The sequence below is a fragment of the Sinocyclocheilus grahami genome, unplaced genomic scaffold, assembly GCF_001515645.1.
Source record: "Sinocyclocheilus grahami isolate Dianchi unplaced genomic scaffold, SAMN03320097.WGS_v1.1 scaffold649.1, whole genome shotgun sequence".
Classification (NCBI taxonomy): domain Eukaryota; kingdom Metazoa; phylum Chordata; class Actinopteri; order Cypriniformes; family Cyprinidae; genus Sinocyclocheilus; species Sinocyclocheilus grahami.
In genome coordinates this window covers 7,304-15,950 of record NW_015505828.1, presented here as the reverse complement: position 1 = coordinate 15,950, position 8,647 = coordinate 7,304, and positions in this window count along the sequence as shown.

Genomic DNA, 8,647 nt, shown 5'->3' with positions numbered 1-8,647 from the left:
ATATATATATATATATATTTTTTTTTTTTTTTTTTGTGCAGAGTAAACATGACATAACATGCAAAATCAGTAAAAGTTTGGACATTTATTTTGTTAATTGTAATTTTTATTTTGCTAATTGCCATTTATTTACATTTTCATTATGTGTGCATATATTTTTACAATTTTTCAATATTTTTTTTTTCATAACGTTTTGTAAACATGACATAACATGCAAAATCCATAAAAGTTTGGACATTTAGTTTGTTAATTGTAATATTTATTTTGTTCATTAATATTTATTTTTCTTAATTTTGCATTTTCAAAACAGGTTAACAGGTAAAACAACGGGTAAACAATATTTTCCCAGTTATATCCATTTAATGTGTTTTAACAATGACATTTTGAAGAAAAAAAAAGTCTTCACAAACAGTATAGTATCTCAAAGATGTTAGAGAAAACATTTTTAGTTTTTGTCCTGAGTAAACATGGCATAACATGCAAAATCAGTAACAAACATTCATACTTTCATTTAGTTTATTGTCATTTATTGAGTTTTCGTTCTTGAGCTGCATAAATAATCTTTTTGGAATGATCTGAGTAACATAAACTATTTGCTGAACTAACAGCAGGGATTCTTTTCCTCCACCACTCCTTGCCGTTGTGTCATCATGACTTCTCAAAACCCTTTTATCTCCAGCCTTTTAACTCACTTTTCTGTTTATTCACCCTCCTCAAGGACCATCTGAACTTCTCGTCATAACAGAGACAGTGACTCAACAGACTTTTAAAAGCATTTGCCTAGTAAGGTCTGTCTCACGTCAGGCTACAGCGACACTTAATCTCTATGATAACCAGTCAATTTGATGCTGTCCTCCTGTCTGAAACAAACACACTGGAATATTTAAAGGGATAGTTCACCGAAAAAAAAAAAATTGCTAATAATTTACTCTCTTTCAGGCCATCCAAGATGTAGGTGACTATTTTTCTTCAGTAGGACAGTAAAAAGGATTTTTAGCTGAAACCGTGGTCCTTGGTGATTCTGATTCATATGATGCAAATCAATGGCTACCATCAAAAAGTAAAAAAAGCCGAGTATATACAGGCAACACAAAATTCATACCTGTGGCTCCTGATGATATATTTCGGTCTTATGAAGCGAAATGATTAATCTGTGCAAGAAACTGAACATTATTTACAACATTATTACCTGTAATCCAGAGGCTCAGGCAAATGGTCTGGAGTGATGCCCGATTCACAAATGAATCATTATTTTGAACCGGTTCTTTTTAGTGAACTAGTTGAATCAGTTCACCAAATCAGACTGAACCGTCTGAGACGGTTCAAGCAGCACAGATCTCAAGTTACTCAATCAACACTCACTTTCAGACGCCTGACAGTCACTGGATGTCTAAAATATAAAAAGATGGAGAAGCCTAAAACAAGCCCGATGCCTAACCCGCCTTGAGCTGTGACGTGAAAACTGTCCCGAAGCCTGGTGTTGTGCTGAATGCTGCACCCCTGCCAGATTATGCAGCCCCTAGTATTGGTAGGTTTAGGAGTAGGTGTGAGGGAGGAGTTAGGATTAGGCAATCAGTTAACGACTTTAGTGTGGGGGGAGAATTCGGCACAACACCGGCCCTAGGGGTGTAAATAAGTCGGGCCCCATTGGGCTCGGTCTGAAATGCCGGGCTCTATTTTTTACCCTCACACGAAGGTCCCGCTCACTCCGATTCCTATCCAACTTATAAGTAAGTGCTGCTTCCGCTTACATTCGCTTCCAGTTACCTGTCCAAAAACAGTACGTTACGCTGCTTTAAATTGCAATCTGGTGCTTTAATATCATATCATTTTATTATCATAATCATACATGATTATGAATTGGAAGTCTCGCACATAACTTATGTTGCATTGGTGAATCGGAACGGCCATATTTCTTCAGTATCTAAATGCAGAAAAAGAAAAGCTTTTCATGACAGGAAAATGAACATCCTTCAGATTTAAGGACGCAAATGTGAAGCTGAGAAGCTCCCAAAAGTCATCTTATTATTCAGGATGTTCTTCTTAGAAATGCTGCTCTTTAAGTGTCGGCCAAAACTCATACTCTCATTAGGTGACTATTTTTCTTCAGTAGGACAGTAAAAAGGATTTTTAGCTGAAACCGTGGTCCTTGGTGATTCTGATTCATATGATGCAAATCAATGGCTACCATCAAAAAGTAAAAAAAGCCGAGTATATACAGGCAACACAAAATTCATACCTGTGGCTCCTGATGATATATTTCGGTCTTATGAAGCGAAATGATTAATCTGTGCAAGAAACTGAACATTATTTACAACATTATTACCTGTAATCCAGAGGCTCAGGCAAATGGTCTGGAGTGATGCCCGATTCACAAATGAATCATTCTTTTGAACCGGTTCTTTTTAGTGAACTAGTTGAATCAGTTCACCAAATCAGACTGAACCGTCTGAGACGGTTCAAGCAGCACAGATCTTAAGTTACTCAATCAACACTCACTTTCAGACGCCTGACAGTCACTCCGACTCCAAATGAGCCAACATAGCGGCGTATATGATCCTGTGATGAATGAACTCATTCAGTTCCTCCAACAGTCACTGAAGTGAGGAAACAGTTCGACCTGGACTGAAGACAGATGAGCCGGTGAAATGCACATGCGTGCAGCAAACACTTGAATGATGGGGTGAAATTACATTTTTTATGGTTTCTCATTGTTTATGTAGAAAGGTCACGCAAAACATCCACATCTCACATCATTATTGAGTGCTATAATAATATAATTGTGTATATGTGGCGTCATCGCGTGATTACGTAAATTAACTAGTGAAATGAAACAGCTCATTGAAATGAACTGCCCGAAAGAACCAGTCCATGAAAAAGATTCCTCCTTTTTTCTGATGCTCTGGATTACAGGTAATAATGTTGTAAATAATGTTCCGTTTCTCGCACAGACCGATCATTTCGCTTCATAAGACCGAAATATATCGTCAGGAGCCACAGGGATTCCCTGGACCACGATTTCAACTAAAACTCTTTGTTACTGTTCTACTGAAAACGTCACCTACATCTTGAATGGTCTGAGGGTGAGTAAATATATACACTGTAAAAAAATGATTGTGATTTTAACAGTAAAATACTGTAAAAATGATACAGTAAAAACCTGTTAACTGGTTAACAGTAAGTTTCCGCTAAATATACATAACAAGATACATTTTAACCACTGCAGGAATTTATTTATATTTATTTATTTATTTGAGTACATATTTTTGGGACAATATAAATATAGTTTAGATTGAAAAATATTTAAAAATGACCAAACAAGGTATTAAACAAATGTATCAGCTATATCAGCTGTAGATTTATTTATTTATTTATTTTCCATTGCTGTAGGCAATTGCACTACCATCTGCACCACTCAATCCAATAATTTAATGTCATTTATATTGAATTAAAATGTACTTTAAAGTTAAACTTTTAAAGGCACAATATGTAAGATTGTTTTTAATTAAAAGGTGAGGGAGGCTGCGAGTGTGTGATGCAGGCCAGCCGCAAGAAGAAGGAATGCGTCTGCCAAAGAATGAGAGAAAGCGAGGGAAACGCAGAGGAGGAGACGGGTGGAAAGAGGGAGGGAATAGGGAAGCATGTGTGTAAAGCATGCATGTGTGTGTGGCATGGCTGTTGAATGAGTGGGCCTTGTGTAGCAGTATTCCGGCTGCTTCTCTGCCCTAGAGCCACATGTCAGAGCAGTGTGTGTCTGTGAGTGCGCTCTCACGTGTTTGCGGCGACACACCACCGCAACTAACCACCTGAGAAACTGCACACCATTGGTATTCCTCAAACTCAGCACAAGCCACCTTTGTACAGAGTTGTCTCCTGTGCGATGAGAGGAATGAGAGTGTGGAGAGCTCACTGCGTTCTCTCTCAGAGTGTGATTCTGGTGGTCCTCCTGATCCCTCAGCAGGGAAATGCCCACCCACAGTGCCTGGACTACAAGCCTCCGTTCCAGCCTCCGGAGCCCCTGCTCTTCTGCAAGGAGTACGCCAAATTCGGATGCTGTGACATAGACAGGGATAACCAAATATCCCAGCGCTTCTACCAGATCATGGACTACTTCGATCAGACTGGATTCATGGCCTGTGGGAAGTACATCCGCAGCATACTTTGCCAGGTGAGTCTCGGGTCAGGATGATTTTTTATTTGCTAAATTCTCTATAGAAATGCACTTAAATCAATGGACAGGGCTGTTGAATTATATATGTTTTTTAAAGGCACAGTTCACCTTAAAGGTCTATATCTGCTGTCCGCTCCTTGTGTTCTTTTGTTCATTTATTTTGTGTTCATCCTGGTGGATGTGTCTTACATTGTTGTACCCTGTCTTGTGTTGAATATGCAGGTTTACCCAAAAACATTTTATTAATTTACTCACCCTCAAGTTGGTATGAATGCTCTATTGATCACAAAATATTATATTTTGAAGAATGTTGGTGACCAAACCAGTGACGGTAGCCATTGACTTCCATAGTATGAGATAATCTAAAAATACTATGGAAGTCAATGGCTACCGCCAACCATTTGGTTACCAACATTCTTCAAAATATTTTATTTTGTGTTTAAAAGAAAGAAACTCATGCGCATTTGGAACAACTTAATATTTATTGATTATTTAATTATATTAGTTTTATTATTAAATAACATCAAATATTATTAATTAAATATGCATCAATATTTGATATTTATATGAACTTAATTATTCAGTTGTGTTAGTAAATGATGAGCTTTTGTAACAGACTGTGCCTCCTTCATCAGTGTTTACAGAGGAGGTTACGTCATGCGTGAGTTACATCATTTTTGTTTTGGCTATGCTTTTAGAAGGCTGGATGACTTCTGAATTTGTAATGAGCTATTTTAGTGATGATGAAATCATACAATTCCTTTTTGGGGCCAACCAAAACTTACATCCAAATTATAATCACCTACTAGGTTCATCATTGCAACTTCAAGGCTGCCGGGATTAAATGATGATAATTTAGCATATGGTTTTGAGATTGCAGGGGGATTGCAGTTGGCGAATGGAACACCTGATGTATGTGACTGTAGTGAAGCTGAGCTCAATGATTGTCTTTGTTGGAGCATTTATCCCAGATACAGGGAGCTGCTTGTGTTCTCCAATCTGCAGAGATGCAAAATATATGCTTCCTCTATAACTAGGCGTATGATAGTCCTGTGGAAAGGTCAGGGCAGCAAAGATACTGAAGAAAGAGAGAAAGAAACAAAGTGCAAAAGTAGAGGATAGGCTACTAAATATTCATAATGCATCTGTTTTGGATCTGATTGGTCGAACTGCATTCCTAGAGTGCTGATAATAATTTCAGCAGCACTGGAACTTTTCCTTGTGTCTATGATTGTGCTTTCTAGACTTTCACCGGTAGATGGCAACAAGTGGTTGTCTTTATGAGTCACTGAATCATTCGATCATTCAGTATTTAATATGCTGATTTATTCTAAACTGAATCACTGAATTATTCACTCAACTGATTCATTCAAACATATGCATTCTTTCTGGATCGAATCAGGTGACTGTCTCTATGAGGGAGTCATTGAATCGTTCACTCAGCCGATTCATTCAACAGTTCTGATTCATTCAGGAATGTACTGTAACTAAACTACTGTGTGATGCTTAGAGAACTTGGCAGACCAAAAACATGCATTAATTGAATCATTCACTCAACCAGTTCATTCAAAATCACTGATTCATTCCTGAGTGCAACATGTGTCTTATGAATGAGTCATTCAATCTGATTTGTGCAACAATTATGATTTGTTCAGGAACGTAATGCCACTACTGTGTGTTGCTTGGAGATTTTGGTGGACCAAAAATATAAATATGTATATAAGTTTGGCTGTAATTCAGAGGCTGCAGAGCATTCTTGCTCATGTTATTGCATCAACAAACAGTGGCATTTTTCAAAATGATGAATATATGATCATATTCTCAGGTATGCCACAGTTTTGGTCAAACCTTTGGCTGCCCTCTTGGTTTATTTTGTGGCTCTTGAGAACCAAAACCAGATAGAAGTAGTATAAGTCTTTGTTTCATGTGACATTTCCTATTAAAACAATGACTCAACAGAGACAAGCTTTACATCTGTAAACTCATAATTGCCTAATGAGCGATGGACACAGACATATAAGCTAATGGGATTTGAGACCAAGTAGAATGGAGCAAATGTGTTGATGAGCGAAACCCTGCAGGGACCATCTGTTGAACAAAACCCATGCGGGGTTTGTTAACAACACAGATTGTGATCTCCTACAGAGTCTCATAATTACAGGACCATATAAACAAAATTATACGAGGGACAAAAACAGAAGAAGAGTAGCTGAACAAGAACTCACAATGGGATCAGAAGGTATGGAGGACAAAAATAACACAACACATCTGAAGGAAAGAGAGCATGGGAATTGGTGCTTTCCCCAGCACTGTTCAAAACAAGTAGACGCTTGGCATTGCACTCAGAAGTGTTTACTATAATCTTGCATGTGAAACAGTAGTTAAAACACACTCAGTGTACCACATCAACCCATCTTATATGATATCCATGAAGTAAAATAAGAAAAATAAGTCTTTTGTTAGACATTTGAGAGTAATATTTTGACCCATGTCCTCAGAAAGCGTGCCCCCGTGAGCCTGAAAACTAAAGCCAAATGTTGTAGACTCAGAAGTTTCCTTGACATAGACACTCATTTCAGCCCTTTCTGCAAGGTTTTTCCTCAGGATATTACATAACATTGTGTGTTGTTTAGGAAATGCTGGACTCATTTATTCCACGTAAACCCCCTAAATAGGTATATATTTTGTTTGAATTGCAGTCAAACATCATTAGAGAGCATTGAAACATTATTCATCCACATTTCAGTGCATTTGATGTGTTATGAGCGAGTTAGCCCATCAATCCAAGCCACTTTCAGGTCCATTATTTATTTAATGTCATTATAGTAATCTCGGATGTCTTCCAGTCCCGAGCTGGCAGTATCATTGCCAAGGCTGGCTCGGTCCTCTGATGGGTGTGGTGTTGTGGTTAGCATAATGAAGGCTTGGTTACTTGGAGTTGCTGCATTTATAGCTCAAACGATCATCACCAGCTGCTGGATTGAATCCTGGGATCCCGGCTGTAGAGAAGACGTGCAGAGTGCCACGTTTGCCAGACGGTGAGGAGGAGAGAAGCAGAAAGGCTTACACAGCAAATGTGTTTCAGATGAATTTGTTATTTGAGATTAATTTAAAGTTTATTGATGATAGGAGCAAGTCTTTGTTCATGGGTCAGTGACATGACACATGTTTTTATGGATCTATTAATTGATTAAAAAATATAGTACATAAAAAATGCAACTCATACACTATTAAAAATGAAGGTTCTTTTTTTTTGCATATATGGTTCTATGAACAAAGTTCTTTATAACGCAAACACATTTATTTGAGCATGAAATTGTTATTCACACTAAGCAAAAATGGTTATTTTATTTTGTGGCTCTTGAGAACCAAAACCAGATAGAAGTAGTATAAGTCTTTGTTTCATGCGACATTTCCTATTAAAACAATGACTCAACAGAGACAAGCTTTACATCTGTAAACTCATAATTGCCTAATGAGCGATGGACACAGACATATAAGCTAATGGGATTTGAGACCAAGTAGAATGGAGCAAATGTGTTGATGAGCGAAACCCTGCAGGGACCATCTGTTGAACAAAACCCATGTGGGGTTTGTTAACAACACAGATTGTGATCTCCTACAGAGTCTCATAATTACAGGACCATATAAACAAAATTATACGAGGGACAAAAACAGAAGAAGAGTAGCTGAACAAGAACTCACAATGGGATCAGAAGGTATGGAGGACAAAAATAACACAACACATCTGAAGGAAAGAGAGCATGGGAATTGGTGCTTTCCCCAGCACTGTTCAAAACAAGTAGACGCTTGGCATTGCACTCAGAAGTGTTTACTATAATCTTGCATGTGAAACAGTAGTTAAAACACACTCAGTGTACCACATCAACCCATCTTATATGATATCCATGAAGTAAAATAAGAAAAATAAGTCTTTTGTTAGACATTTGAGAGTAATATTTTGACCCATGTCCTCAGAAAGCGTGCCCCCGTGAGCCTGAAAACTAAAGCCAAATGTTGTAGACTCAGAAGTTTCCTTGACATAGACACTCATTTCAGCCCTTTCTGCAAGGTTTTTCCTCAGGATATTACATAACATTGTGTGTTGTTTAGGAAATGCTGGACTCATTTATTCCACGTAAACCCCCTAAATAGGTATATATTTTGTTTGAATTGCAGTCAAACATCATTAGAGAGCATTGAAACATTATTCATCCACATTTCAGTGCATTTGATGTGTTATGAGCGAGTTAGCCCATCAATCCAAGCCACTTTCAGGTCCATTATTTATTTAATGTCATTATAGTAATCTCGGATGTCTTCCAGTCCCGAGCTGGCAGTATCATTGCCAAGGCTGGCTCGGTCCTCTGATGGGTGTGGTGTTGTGGTTAGCATAATGAAGGCTTGGTTACTTGGAGTTGCTGCATTTATAGCTCAAACGATCATCACCAGCTGCTGGATTGAATCCTGGGATCC